The following is a 13,536-nucleotide window of genomic DNA, read 5'->3' on the forward strand; positions in this document are numbered from 1 at the left end:
AGTAGATGGAGGGGGGAGTGTGTGAGAGAGAAGTAGATGGAGGGGGGGAGTGTGTGAGAGAGAAGTAGATGGAGGGGGGGAGTGTGTGAGAGAGATGTAGATGGAGGTGGGGGGAGTCTGTGAGAGAGATGTAGATGGAGGGGGGTGGAGTCTGTGAGAGAGATGTAGATGGAGGGGGGGAGTGTGTGAGAGAGAAGTAGATGGAGGGGGGGAGTGTGTGAGAGAGAAGTAGATGGAGGGGGGAGTGTGAGAGAGAGAAGGAGATGGAGGTGGGGGGGGGAGTGTGTGAGCGAGAAGTAGATGGGGGTGGAAGTGTGTGAGAGAGAAGTAGATGGGGGGGGGGGTGTGTGAGAGAGAAGTAGATGGAGGGTGGGGGGGGTGGGAGTGTGTGAGAGAGAAGTAGATGGAGGGGGAGTGTGTGAGAGAGAAGTAGATGGAGGAGGGGGGGGAAGTGTGTGAGAGAGACGTAGATGGAGGGGGGGGGAGTTTGTGAGAGAGACGTCGGTGGGGAGAGGGGTGAGTGTGTGTGAGGGAAGGAGATGGAGGGGGGAGTGTGTGAGAGAGAAGTAGATGGAGGGGGGGGAGCGTGTGAGAGAGACGTAGATGGAGGTGGGGGGGCCTGTGTGAGAGAGACGGAGGTGGAGAGAGGGGTGAGTGTGTGAGAGGGAAGTAGATGGAGGGGGGAGTGTGTGAGAGAGAAGTAGATGGAGGGGGGAGTGTGTGAGAGAGAAGTAGATGGAGGGGGGAGTGTGTGAGAGAGAAGTAGATGGAAGGGGGGAGTGTGTGAGAGAGAAGTAGATGGAAGGGGGGAGTGTGTGAGAGAGAAGTAGATGGAGGGGGAGAGTGTTTGAGAGAGACGTAGATGGAGGGGGAGAGTGTGTGAGAGACATGTAGATGGAGGGGGCGGGGGGAGTGTGTGAGAGAGACGTAGATGGGGGGGGGGGGGAGTGTGTGAGAGAGAAGTAGATGGGGGGGGGAGTGTGTGAGAGAGAAGTAGATGGAGGGGGAGTGTGTGAGAGAGAAGTAGATGGGGGGGGGAGTGTGTGAGAGAGAATGGAGGGGGGAGTGTGTGAGAGAGAAGTAGATGTAGGGGGAGAGTGTGTGAGAGAGAAGTAGATGGAGGGGGGAGTGTGTGAGAGAGAAGGAGTTGGGGTGCGGGGGAGTGTGTGAGAGAGATGTAGATGGACGGGGGGGGTGCAGTGTGTGAGCGAGAAGTAGATGGGGGGGGGGGGGGGGGGAGTGTGTGAGAGAGAAGTAGATGGAGGGGGGGGGAGTGTGTGAGAGAGATGTAGATGGAGGGGGGGGAGTCTGAGAGAGATGTAGATGGAGGGGGGGAGTGTGTGAGAGAGAAGTAGATGGAGGGGGGGGGAGTGTGTGAGAGAGGAGTAGATGGAGGGGTGAGTGTGTGAGAGAAAAGTAGATGGGGGGGGGTAAGTGTCTGAGAGAGATGTAGATGGAGGGGGGGGGAGTCTGTGAGAGAGATGTAGATGGAGGGGGCAGTGTGTGAGAGAGAAGTAGATGGAGAGAGGGGGGAGTGTGTGAGAGAGATGTAGATGGAGGGGGGTGGGGGAGTGTGTGAGAGAGATGTAGATTGAGGGGGGGGTGTGTGTGAGAGAGAAGGAAATGGAGGGGGGGGGGAGTGTGTGAGAGAGATGTAGGTGGAGAGAGGGGTGAGTGTGTGAGAGGGAAGTAGATGGAGGGGTGAGTGTGTGAGAGGGAAGTAGATGGAGGGGGGAGTGTGTGAGAGAGAAGTAGATGGAGGGGGGGAGTGTGTGAGAGAGAAGTAGATGGAGGGGGGGAGTGTGTGAGAGAGATGTAGATGGAGGTGGGGGGAGTCTGTGAGAGAGATGTAGATGGAGGGGGGTGGAGTCTGTGAGAGAGATGTAGATGGAGGGGGGGAGTGTGTGAGAGAGAAGTAGATGGAGGGGGGGAGTGTGTGAGAGAGAAGTAGATGGAGGGGGGAGTGTGAGAGAGAGAAGGAGATGGAGGTGGGGGGGGGAGTGTGTGAGCGAGAAGTAGATGGGGGTGGAAGTGTGTGAGAGAGAAGTAGATGGGGGGGGGGGGTGTGTGAGAGAGAAGTAGATGGAGGGTGGGGGGGGTGGGAGTGTGTGAGAGAGAAGTAGATGGAGGGGGAGTGTGTGAGAGAGAAGTAGATGGAGGAGGGGGGGGAAGTGTGTGAGAGAGACGTAGATGGAGGGGGGGGGAGTTTGTGAGAGAGACGTCGGTGGGGAGAGGGGTGAGTGTGTGTGAGGGAAGGAGATGGAGGGGGGAGTGTGTGAGAGAGAAGTAGATGGAGGGGGGGGAGCGTGTGAGAGAGACGTAGATGGAGGTGGGGGGGCCTGTGTGAGAGAGACGGAGGTGGAGAGAGGGGTGAGTGTGTGAGAGGGAAGTAGATGGAGGGGGGAGTGTGTGAGAGAGAAGTAGATGGAGGGGGGAGTGTGTGAGAGAGAAGTAGATGGAGGGGGGAGTGTGTGAGAGAGAAGTAGATGGAAGGGGGGAGTGTGTGAGAGAGAAGTAGATGGAAGGGGGGAGTGTGTGAGAGAGAAGTAGATGGAGGGGGAGAGTGTTTGAGAGAGACGTAGATGGAGGGGGAGAGTGTGTGAGAGACATGTAGATGGAGGGGGCGGGGGGAGTGTGTGAGAGAGACGTAGATGGGGGGGGGGGGGAGTGTGTGAGAGAGAAGTAGATGGAGGGGGAGAGTGTGTGAGAGAGACGTAGGTGGAGGGGGAGAGTGTGTGAGAGAGACGTAGGTGGAGGGGGAGAGTGTGTGAAAGAGACGTAGGTGGAGGGGGAGTGTGTGTGAGAGAGGCGTAGGTGGAGGGGGGAGTGTGTGTGAGAGAGAAGTAGATGGAGGGGGAGAGTGTGTGAGAGAGAAGTAGATGGGGGGGGGAAGTGTGTGAGAGAGAAGTAGATGGGGGGGGGAAGTGTGTGAGAGAGAAGTAGATGGAGGGGGGGAGTGTGTGAGAGAGAAGTAGATGGGGGGGGGGGAGTGTGTGAGAGAGAAGTAGATGGGGGGGGGAGTGTGTGAGAGAGAAGTAGATGGAGGGGGGGGGAGTGTGTGAGAGAGAAGTAGATGGAGGGGGGGGGAGTGTGTGAAAGAGAAGTAGATGGAGGGGGAGAGTGTGTGAGAGAGACGTAGATGGAGGGGGAGAGTGTGTGAGAGAGACGTAGATGGAGGGGGAGAGTGTGTGAGAGAGACGTAGATGGAGGGGGAGTGTGTGAGAGAGAAGTAGATGGAGGGGGGAGTGTGTGAGAGAGAAGTAGATGGAGGGGGGGGGAAGTGTGTGAGAGAGACGTAGGTGGAGAGAGGGGTGAGTGTGTGAGAGGGAAGTAGATGGAGGGGGGAGTGTGTGAGAGAGAAGTAGATTGGGGGGGGGGGGGGAGTGTGTGAGAGAGAAGTAGATTGGGGGGGGGGAGTGTGTGAGAGAGAAGTAGATGGAGGGGGAGAGTGTGTGAGAGGGAAATAGATGGAAGGGGGGGGGAGTGTGTGAGAGAGACGTAGATGGAGGGGGGGGGGTGTGTGTGAGAGAGAGACCTAGGTGGAGAGAGGGGGGAGTGTGTGAGAGAGAGACCTAGGTGGAGAGAGGGGGGAGTGTGTGAGAGAGAGACGTAGATGGAGGGGGGAGAGTGTGTGAGAGAGACGTAGATGGAGGGGGGGGGAGTGTGTGAGAGAGAAGTAGATGGAGGGGGGGGGAGTGTGTGAGAGAGAAGTAGATGGAGGGGGGGGGGAGTGTGTGAGAGAGACGTAGATGGAGGGGGGGGGAGTGTGTGAGAGAGATGTAGATGGAGGGGGGAGAGTGTGCGAGAGAGAAGTAGATGGAGGGGGGGGAGTGTGCGAGAGAGAAGTAGATGGGGGGGGTGAGTGTGTGAGAGGGAAGTAGATGGAGGGGGAATGTGAGAGAGAGAAGTAGATGTGGGGGGAATGTGAGAGAGAGAAGTAGATGTGGGGGGTGAGTGTGAGAGGGAAGTAGATGGAGGGGGGTGAGTGTGTGAGAGAGAATTAGATGGAGGGGGGAGGAAGTGTGTGAGAGAGATGTAGATGGGGGGGGAGTGTGTGAGAGAGATGTAGATGGACGGGGGGGGGGGTCAGTGTGTGAGGGGGAAGTAGATGGAGGGGGGGGAGTGTGTGAGAGAGACGTAGATGGAGGGGGGAGTGTGTGAGAGAGAAGTAGATGGGGGGGGAGTGTGTGAGAGAGATGTAGATGGAGGGGGGAGGAAGTGTGTGAGAGGGAAGTAGATGGAAGGGGGGAGTGTGTGAGAGGGAAGAGGATTTGGGGGGAGTGTGTGAGAGAGACGTAGATGGAGGGGGAGTGTGTGAGAGAGATGTAGATGGAGGGGGGAGAGAGTGTGAGAGAGACGTAGGTGGAGGGGGGGAGTGTGTGAGAGAGACGTAGATAGAGGGGGGGGGAGTGTGTGAGAGAGAAGTGGGTGGAGTGTGTGAGAGAGAAGTAGATGGAGGGGGGGGGAGTGTGTGAGAGAGAAGTAGATGGAGGGGGGGAGTGTGTGTGAGAGAAGTAGATGGAGGGGGGGTGAGTGTGTGAGAGAGAAGTAGATGGTGGGGGGGGGAGTGTGTGAGAGAGAAGTAGATGGAGGGGGGAGTGTGTGAGAGAGAAGTAGATGGACGGGGGAGTGTGTGAGAGAGAAGTAGATGGAGGGGGGGAGTGTGTGAGAGAGAAGTAGATGGAGGGGGAGAGTGTGTGAGAGAGAAGTAGATGGAGGGGAGAGTGTGTGAGAGAGAAGTAGATGGGGGTGGGGCGGGAGTGTGTGAGAGAGAAGTAGATGGAGGGGGAGAGTGTGTGAGAGAGAAGTAGATGGAGTTGGGGGCAGTGTGTGAGAGAGAAGTAGATGGGGGGTGGGGAGTGTGTGAGAGAGAAGTAGATGGGGGGGGGGGGGGAGTGTGTGAGAGAGAAGTAGATGGGGGGGAAGTGTGTGAGAGAGAAGTAGATGGGGGGGAAGTGTGTGAGAGAGAAGTAGTTGGGGGGGGGTGAGTGTGTGAGAGAGAAGTAGATGGAGGGGGAGAGTGTGTGAGAGAGAAGTAGATGGAGGGGGAGAGTGTGTGAGAGAGAAGTAGATGGAGGGGGGGAGTGTGTGAGAGAGAAGTAGATGGAGGGGGAGAGTGTGTGAGACAGACTTAGGTGGAGGGGGGGGGGAGTGTGTGAGAGAGAAGTAGATGGAGGGGGGGGGAGTGTGTGAGAGAGAAGTAGATGGAGGGGGGGGGAGTGTGTGAGAGAGACGTAGATGGAGGGGGGGGAGTGTGTGAGAGAGATGTAGATGGAGGGGGGAGAGTGTGCGAGAGAGAAGTAGATGGAGGGGGGGGGAGTGTGCGAGAGAGAAGTAGATGGGGGGGGTGAGTGTGTGAGAGGGAAGTAGATGGTGGGGGGTGAGTGTGTGAGAGAGAATTAGATGGAGGGGGGAGGAAGTGTGTGAGAGAGATGTAGATGGGGGGGGAGTGTGTGAGAGAGATGTAGATGGACGGGGTGGGGGGGGGTCAGTGTGTGAGAGGGAAGTAGATGGAAGGGGGGGAGTGTGTGAGAGAGAAGTAGATGGGGGGGGGGGAGTGTGTGAGAGAGAAGTAGATGGAGGGGGGGGAGTGTGTGAGAGAGATGTAGATGGAGGGGGGGGAGTGTGTGAGAGAGATGTAGATGGAGGGGGGAGAGTGTGCGAGAGAGAAGTAGATGGAGGGGGGGGGGGGAGTGTGCGAGAGAGAAGTAGATGGAGGGGGGAGTGTGTGAGAGGGAAGTAGATGGAGGGGGGGAGTGTGTGAGAGAGAAGTAGATGGAGGGGGAGAGTGTGTGAGAGAGAAGTAGATGGAGGGGAGAGTGTGTGAGAGAGATGTAGATGGGGGTGGGGCGGGAGTGTGTGAGAGAGAAGTAGATGGAGGGGGAGAGTGTGTGAGAGAGAAGTAGATGGAGGGGGGGGGCAGTGTGTGAGAGAGAAGAAGATGGGGGGTGGGGAGTGTGTGAGAGAGAAGTAGATGGAGGGGGGGGGAGTGTGTGAGAGAGAAGTAGATGGGGGGGAAGTGTGTGAGAGAGAAGTAGATGGGGGGGAAGTGTGTGAGAGAGAAGTAGTTGGGGGGGGGTGAGTGTGTGAGAGAGAAGTAGATGGAGGGGGAGAGTGTGTGAGAGAGAAGTAGATGGAGGGGGGGAGTGTGTGAGAGAGAAGTAGATGGAGGGGGAGAGTGTGTGAGACAGACTTTGGAGGGGGGGGGAGTGTGTGAGAGAGAAGTAGATGGAGGGGGGGGAGGTGTGTGAGAGAGAAGTAGATGGAGGGGGGGAAGTGTGTGAGAGAGAGAAGTAGATGGGGGGGAGTGTGTGTGAGAGAGAAGTAGATGGGGGGGGGGGGAGTGTGTGAGAGAGAAGTAGATGGAGGGTGGGGAGGGGAGTGTGTGAGAGAGAAGTAGATGGAGGGGGAGTGTGTGAGAGAGACGTAGATGGAGGGGGGGGGGGGGGAAGTGTGTGAGAGAGAAGTAGATGGAGGGGGGGAGTGTGTGAGAGAGACGTAGATGGGGGGGGGGGGGGAGTGTGAGAGAGACGTAGATGGAGGGGGGGGGGGGAGTGTGTGAGAGAGACGTAGATGGAGGGGGGGGGGGGAGTGTGTGAGAGAGAAGTAGATGGAGGGGGGGGAGGTGTGTGAGAGAGAAGTAGATGGGGGGGGGGGGGAGTGTGTGAGAGAGAAGTAGATGGAGGGTGGGGAGGGGGAGTGTGTGAGAGAGGAGTAGATGGAGGGGGAGTGTGTGAGAGAGACGTAGATGGAGGGGGGGGGGGAAGTGTGTGAGAGAGAAGTAGATGGAGGGGGGGAGTGTGTGAGAGAGACGTAGATGGGGGGGGGGGGAGTGTGAGAGAGACGTAGATGGAGGGGGGGGGGGAGTGTGTGAGAGAGACGTAGATGGAGGGGGGGGGGGGAGTGTGTGAGAGAGAAGTAGGTGGAGAGAGGGGTGAGTGTGAGAGGGAAGTAGATGGAGAGGGGGGAGTGTGTGAGAGAGAAGTAGATGTGGGGGGTGAGTGTGAGAGAGATGTAGATGGAGGGGGGGGGGGAGTGTGTGAGAGGGAAGTAGATGGAGGGGGGGTGGAGTGTGTGAGAGAGACGTAGATGGAAGGGGGAGTGTGTGAGTGAGACGTAGATGGAGGGGGGGAGTGTGTGAGAGAGAAGTAGATGGGGGGGGGCAGTGTGTGAGAGAGAAGTAGATGGGGGGGGGAGAGTGTGTGAGAGAGAAGTAGATGGAGGGGGGGTGAGTGTGTGAGAGAGAAGTAGATGGGGGGGGGGGAGTGTGTGAGAGAGAAGTAGATGGAGGGGGAGAGTGTGTGAGAGAGAAGTAGATGGAGGGGAGAGTGTGTGAGAGAGAAGTCGATGGGGGTGGGGCGGGAGTGTGTGAGAGAGAAGTAGATGGAGGGGGGGGGGGGAGTGTGTGAGAGAGAAGTAGATGGAGGGGGAGAGTGTGTGAGAGAGAAGTAGATGGAGGGGGAGAGTGTGTGAGAGAGAAGTAGATGGAGGGGGGGGCAGTGTGTGAGAGAGAAGTAGATGGGGGGGGGGGAGTGTGTGAGAGAGAAGTAGATGGAGGGGGGGGGGGGAGTGTGTGAGAGAGAAGTAGTTGGGGGGGGTGAGTGTGTGAGAGAGAAGTAGATGGAGGGGGAGAGTGTGTGAGAGAGAAGTCGATGGGGGTGGGGCGGGAGTGTGTGAGAGAGAAGTAGATGGAGGGGGAGAGTGTGTGAGAGAGAAGTAGATGGAGGGGGAGAGTGTGAGAGAGAAGTAGATGGAGGGGGGGGCAGTGTGTGAGAGAGAAGTAGATGGGGGGGGGGGGAGTGTGTGAGAGAGAAGTAGATGGAGGGGGGGGGGAGTGTGTGAGAGAGAAGTAGTTGGGGGGGGTGAGTGTGTGAGAGAGAAGTAGATGGAGGGGGAGAGTGTGTGAGAGAGAAGTAGATGGAGGGGGAGAGTGTGTGAGAGAGAAGTAGATGGAGGGGGGGGAGTGTATGAGAGAGAAGTAGATGGGGGGGAGTGTGTGAGAGAGAAGTAGATGGAGGGGGGAGTGTGTGAGAGGGAAGAGGATTTGGGGGGAGTGTGTGAGAGAGAAGTAGATGGAGGGGGGAGTGTGTGAGAGAGACGTAGATGGAGGGGGGAGTATGTGAGAGAGACGTAGATGGAGGGGGAGTGTGTGAGAGAGACGTAGATGGAGGGGGAGTGTGTGAGAGAGACGTAGATGGAGGGGGGGGAAGTGTGTGAGAGAGAAGTGGGTGAAGTGTGTGAGAGAGACGTAGTTGGAGGGGGGGGAAGTGTGTGAGAGAGAAGTGGGTGGAGTGTGTGAGAGAGAAGTAGATGGAGGGGGGGGGAGTGTGTGAGAGAGAAGTAGATGGAGGGGGGGGGAGTGTGTGAGAGAGAAGTAGATAGGGGGTGGGGAGTGTGTGAGAGAGAAGTAGATGGAGGGGGGGGAGTGTGTGAGAGAGAAGTAGATGGAGGGGGGGGAGTGTGTGAGAGAGAAGTAGATTGGTGGGGAGTGTGTGAGAGAGAAGTAGATGGAGGGGGGGGGAGTGTGTCAGAGAGAAGTAGATGGAGGGGGGGGGAGTGTGTCAGAGAGAAGTAGATGGAGGGGGGGGAGAGTGTGTGAGAGAGAAGTAGATGGAGGGGGGGAGTGTGTGAGAGAGAAGTAGATGGGGGGAGGGGGGAGTGTGTGAGAGAGACGTAGATGAAGGGGGAGAGTGTGTGAGAGAGACGTAGATGGAGGGGGGAGAGTGTGTGAGAGAGAAGTAGATGGAGGGGGAGAGTGTGTGAGAGAGAAGTAGATGGGGGGTGGGGAGTGTGTGAGAGAGAAGTAGATGGAGGGGGGGGGAGTGTGTGAGAGAGAAGTAGATGGGGGGAAGTGTGTGAGAGAGAAGTAGATGGGGGGGAAGTGTGTGAGAGAGAAGTAGTTGGGGGGGGGTGAGTGTGTGAGAGAGAAGTAGATGGAGGGGGAGAGTGTGTGAGACAGACTTAGGTGGAGGGGGGGGGGGAGTGTGTGAGAGAGAAGTAGATGGAGGGGGGGGAGGTGTGTGAGAGAGAAGTAGATGGAGGGGGGGAAGTGTGTGAGAGAGAGAAGTAGATGGGGGGGAGTGTGTGTGAGAGAGAAGTAGATGGGGGGGGGGGAAGTGTGTGAGAGAGAGAAGTAGATGGAGGGGAGAGTGTGTGAGAGAGAAGTAGATGGAGGGGGAGGAAGTGTGTGAGAGAGAGAAGTAGATGGAGGGGAGAGTGTGTGAGAGAGAAGTAGATGGAGGGGGGGGAGTGTGTGAGAGAGAAGTAGATGGAGGGGGAGAGTGTGTGAGACAGACTTAGGTGGAGGGGGGGGGGGGAGTGTGTGAGAGAGAAGTAGATGGAGGGGGGGGAGGTGTGTGAGAGAGAAGTAGATGGAGGGGGGGAAGTGTGTGAGAGAGAGAAGTAGATGGGGGGGAGTGTGTGTGAGAGAGAAGTAGATGGGGGGGGGGGGGAGTGTGTGAGAGAGAAGTAGATGGAGGGTGGGGAGGGGAGTGTGTGAGAGAGAAGTAGATGGGGGGGGGAGTGTGTGAGAGAGACGTAGATGGGGGGGGGGGGGGAGTGTGAGAGAGACGTAGATGGAGGGGGGGGGGGGGGGAGTGTGTGAGAGAGACGTAGATGGAGGGGGGGGGGGGGGAGTGTGTGAGAGAGAAGTAGGTGGAGAGAGGGGTGAGTGTGAGAGGGAAGTAGATGGAGAGGGGGGAGTGTGTGAGAGAGAAGTAGATGTGGGGGGTGAGTGTGAGAGAGATGTAGATGGAGGGGGAGGGGGGAGTGTGTGAGAGGGAAGTAGATGGAAGGGGGGGGGAGTGTGTGAGAGGGAAGTAGATGGAAGGGGGGGAGTGTGTGAGAGAGACGTAGATGGAAGGGGGAGTGTGTGAGTGAGACGTAGATGGAGGGGGGGAGTGTGTGAGAGAGAAGTAGATGGGGGGGGCAGTGTGTGAGAGAGAAGTAGATGGGGGGGGGGAGAGTGTGTGAGAGAGATGTAGATGGAGGGGGGGTGAGTGTGTGAGAGAGAAGTAGATGGGGGGGGTGAGTGTGTGAGAGAGAAGTAGATGGGGGGGGGGAGTGTGTGAGAGAGAAGTAGATGGAGGGGGAGAGTGTGTGAGAGAGAAGTAGATGGAGGGGAGAGTGTGTGAGAGAGAAGTCGATGGGGGTGGGGCGGGAGTGTGTGAGAGAGAAGTAGATGGAGGGGGAGAGTGTGTGAGAGAGAAGTAGATGGAGGGGGAGAGTGTGTGAGAGAGAAGTAGATGGAGGGGGGGGCAGTGTGTGAGAGAGAAGTAGATGGAGGGGGGGGGGGGGGAGTGTGTGAGAGAGAAGTAGATGGGGGGGAAGTGTGTGAGAGAGAAGTAGTTGGGGGGGGGTGAGTGTGTGAGAGAGAAGTAGATGGAGGGGGAGAGTGTGTGAGAGAGAAGTAGATGGAGGGGGGGGAGTGTATGAGAGAGAAGTAGATGGGGGGGGAGTGTGTGAGAGAGAAGTAGATGGAGGGGGGAGTGTGTGAGAGGGAAGAGGATTTGGGGGGAGTGTGTGAGAGAGAAGTAGATGGAGGGGGGAGTGTGTGAGAGAGACGTAGATGGAGGGGGGAGTGTGTGAGAGAGACGTAGATGGAGGGGGGAGTGTGTGAGAGAGACGTAGATGGAGGGGGGAGTATGTGAGAGAGACGTAGATGGAGGGGGAGTGTGTGAGAGAGACGTAGATGGAGGGGGAGTGTGTGAGAGAGACGTAGATGGAGGGGGGGGGAAGTGTGTGAGAGAGAAGTGGGTGAAGTGTGTGAGAGAGACGTAGTTGGAGGGGGGGGAAGTGTGTGAGAGAGAAGTAGATGGGGGGCGGGGAGTGTGTGAGAGAGAAGTAGATGGAGGGTGGGGAGTGTGTGAGAGAGAAGTAGATGGAGGGGGGGGGGGAGTGTGTGAGAGAGAAGTAGATTGGTGGGGAGTGTGTGAGAGAGAAGTAGATGGAGGGGGGGGAGTGTGTCAGAGAGAAGTAGATGGAGGGGGGGGAGTGTGTGAGAGAGAAGTAGATGGGGGGAGGGGGGAGTGTGTGAGAGAGACGTAGATGAAGGGGGAGAGTGTGTGAGAGAGACGTAGATGGAGGGGGGGGAGTGTGTGAGACAGACTTAGGTGGAGGGGGGGGGAGTGTGTGAGAGAGAAGTAGATGGGGGGGGGAAGTGTGTGAGAGAGAAGTAGATGGAGGGGGGGGAAGTGTGTGAAAGAGAAGTAGATGGAGGGGGGGAAGTGTGTGAGAGAGAAGTAGATGGAGGGTGGGGGGGGGGGGGGGAGTGTGTGAGAGAGAAGTAGATGGAGGGGGAGTGTGTGAGAGAGACGTAGATGGAGGGGGGGGGGAAGTGTGTGAGAGAGACGTAGATGGAGGGGGGGGTGTGTGTGAGAGAGACGTAGATGGAGGGGGGGGTGTGTGTGAGAGAGACGTAGGTGGAGAGAGGGGTGAGTGTGTGAGAGGGAAGTAGATGGAAGGGGGGGGGAGTGTGTGTGAGAGAAGGAGATGGAGGGGGGGAGTGTGTGAGAGAGAAGTAGATGGAAGGGGGGGGGGGAGTGTTTGTGAGAGACGTAGATGGAGGGGGGGGTGGAGTGTGTGAGACAGAAGTAGATGGGGGGGGGGAAGTGTGTGAGAGTGAAGTAGATGGGGGGGGGAGTGTGTGACAGAGAAGTAGATGGAGGGGGAGAGTGTGTGAGAGGGAAGTAGATGGAGGGGGAGAGTGTGTGAGAGACGTAGATGGAGGGGGAGAGTGTGTGAGAGAGACGTAGGTGGATGGGGGAGGAAGTGTGTGAGAGAGAAGTAGATGGGCGGGGGGGGGAGTGTGTGAGAGAGAAGTAGATGGGGGGGGGGGGAGAGTGTGTGAGAGAGACGTAAATGGGGGGGGGAAGTGTGTGAGAGAGACGTAGATGGGGGGGGGGGGGGAGTGTATGAGAGAGACGTAGGTGGAGGGGGGGGGTGTGAGAGAAGGAGATGGAGGGGGGGGAGTGTGTGAGAGAGAAGTAGATGGAAGGGGGGGGGGGAGTGTGTGAGAGAGACGTAGATGGAGGGGGCGGGGAGTGTGTGAGAGAGACGTAGATGGGGGGGGGGGAGTGTGTGAGAGAGAAGTAGATGGAGGGGGGGAGTGTGTGAGAGAGAAGTAGATGGAGGGGGGGGGGGGGGGGAGTGTGAGAGAGACGTAGATGGAGGGGGGAGTGTGTGAGAGAGATGTAGGTGGAGAGAGGGGTGAGTGTGAGAGGGAAGTAGATGGAGGGGGAGAGTGTGTGAGAGGGAAGTAGATGGAGGGGGAGAGTGTGTGAGAGACGTAGATGGAGGGGGAGTGTGTGAGAGAGAAGTAGATGGAGGGGGGAGGAAGTGTGTGAGAGAGAAGTAGATGGGCGGGGGGGGAGTGTGTGAGAGAGAAGTAGATGGGGGGGGGGGGAGTGTATGAGAGAGACGTAGGTGGAGGGGGGGGTGTGTGAGAGAAGGAGATGGAGGGGGGGAGTGTGTGAGAGAGAAGTAGATGGAAGGGGGGGGAGTGTGTGAGAGAGACGTAGATGGAGGGGGCGGGGAGTGTGTGAGAGAGATGTAGATGGAGGGGGGGGGGGGGGGAGTGTGTGAGAGAGAAGTAGATGGAGGGTGGGGGAAGTGTGTGAGAGTGAAGTAGATGGGGGGGGGGGGGAGTGTGTGAGAGAGAAGTAGATGGAGGGGGGAGTGTGTGAGAGAGACGTAGATGGAGGGGGGGGAGAGTGTGAGAGAGACGTAGATGGAGGGGGTGGGGAGTGTGTGAGAGAGACGTAGGTGGTGGGGGGGAGAGTGTGAGAGGGAAGTAGATGGAGGGGGGGGGGAGTGTGTGAGAGAGAAGTAGATGGGGGAGGAATGTGTGAGAGAGAAGTAGATGTGGGGGGTGAGTGTGTGAGAGAGATGTAGATGGAGGGGGGGGGGAGTGTGTGAGAGAGAAGTAGATCGGGGGGGGTCAGTGTGTGAGAGGGAAGTAGATGGAGGGGGGGTGAGTGTGTGAGAGGGAAGTAGATGGAAGGGGGGGGGGGAAGTGTGTGAGAGGGAAGTAGTTGGAAGGGGGGGGGGGAAGTGTGTGAGAGGGAAGTAGATGGAGGCGGGGGGGTGTGTGAGAGAGTAGCAGATGGAGGGGGGAGTGTGTGAGAGAGAAATAGATGGAGGGGGGGAGTGTGTCAGAGAGACGTAAGTGGAGAGAGGGGGGAGTGTGTGAGAGAGAAGTAGATGGAGGGGAAGTGTGTGAGAGGGAAGAGGATTTGGGGGGAGTGTGTGAGAGTGAAGTAGATGGAGGGGGGAGTGTGTGAGAGAGAAGGAAATGGGGGGGGGAGTGTGTGAGAGAGAAGTAGATGGAAGGGGGGGGGAGTGTGTGAGAGAGATGTAGATGGGGGGGGGGGGGGAGTGTGTGAGAGAGAAGTAGATGGAGGGTGGGGGAAGTGTGTGAGAGTGAAGTAGATGGGGGGGGAGAGTGTGTGACAGAGAAATAGATGGAGGGGGTGGGGGGGGAGTGTGTGAGAGAAGTAGATGGAGGGGGGGAGTGTGTGAGAGAGAAGTAGATGGAGG

At 57.7% G+C, this 13,536-nt stretch overlaps 1 protein-coding gene across 1 annotated transcript in view; it reads left to right on the top strand.

Moving 5' to 3' along the window:
- Positions 1-13,536, top strand: part of abhd14a (abhydrolase domain containing 14A) — a 100,656-nt gene that overhangs the window by 50,851 nt on the left and 36,269 nt on the right. The gene's annotated exons all lie outside the window — the stretch shown is intronic.

Source organism: Chiloscyllium plagiosum, unplaced genomic scaffold (assembly GCF_037043375.1).
Source record: "Chiloscyllium plagiosum isolate Xiang-an unplaced genomic scaffold, Cpla_swu_hap1 HiC_scaffold_14, whole genome shotgun sequence".
NCBI classification, from domain to species: Eukaryota; Metazoa; Chordata; class Chondrichthyes; order Orectolobiformes; family Hemiscylliidae; genus Chiloscyllium; species Chiloscyllium plagiosum.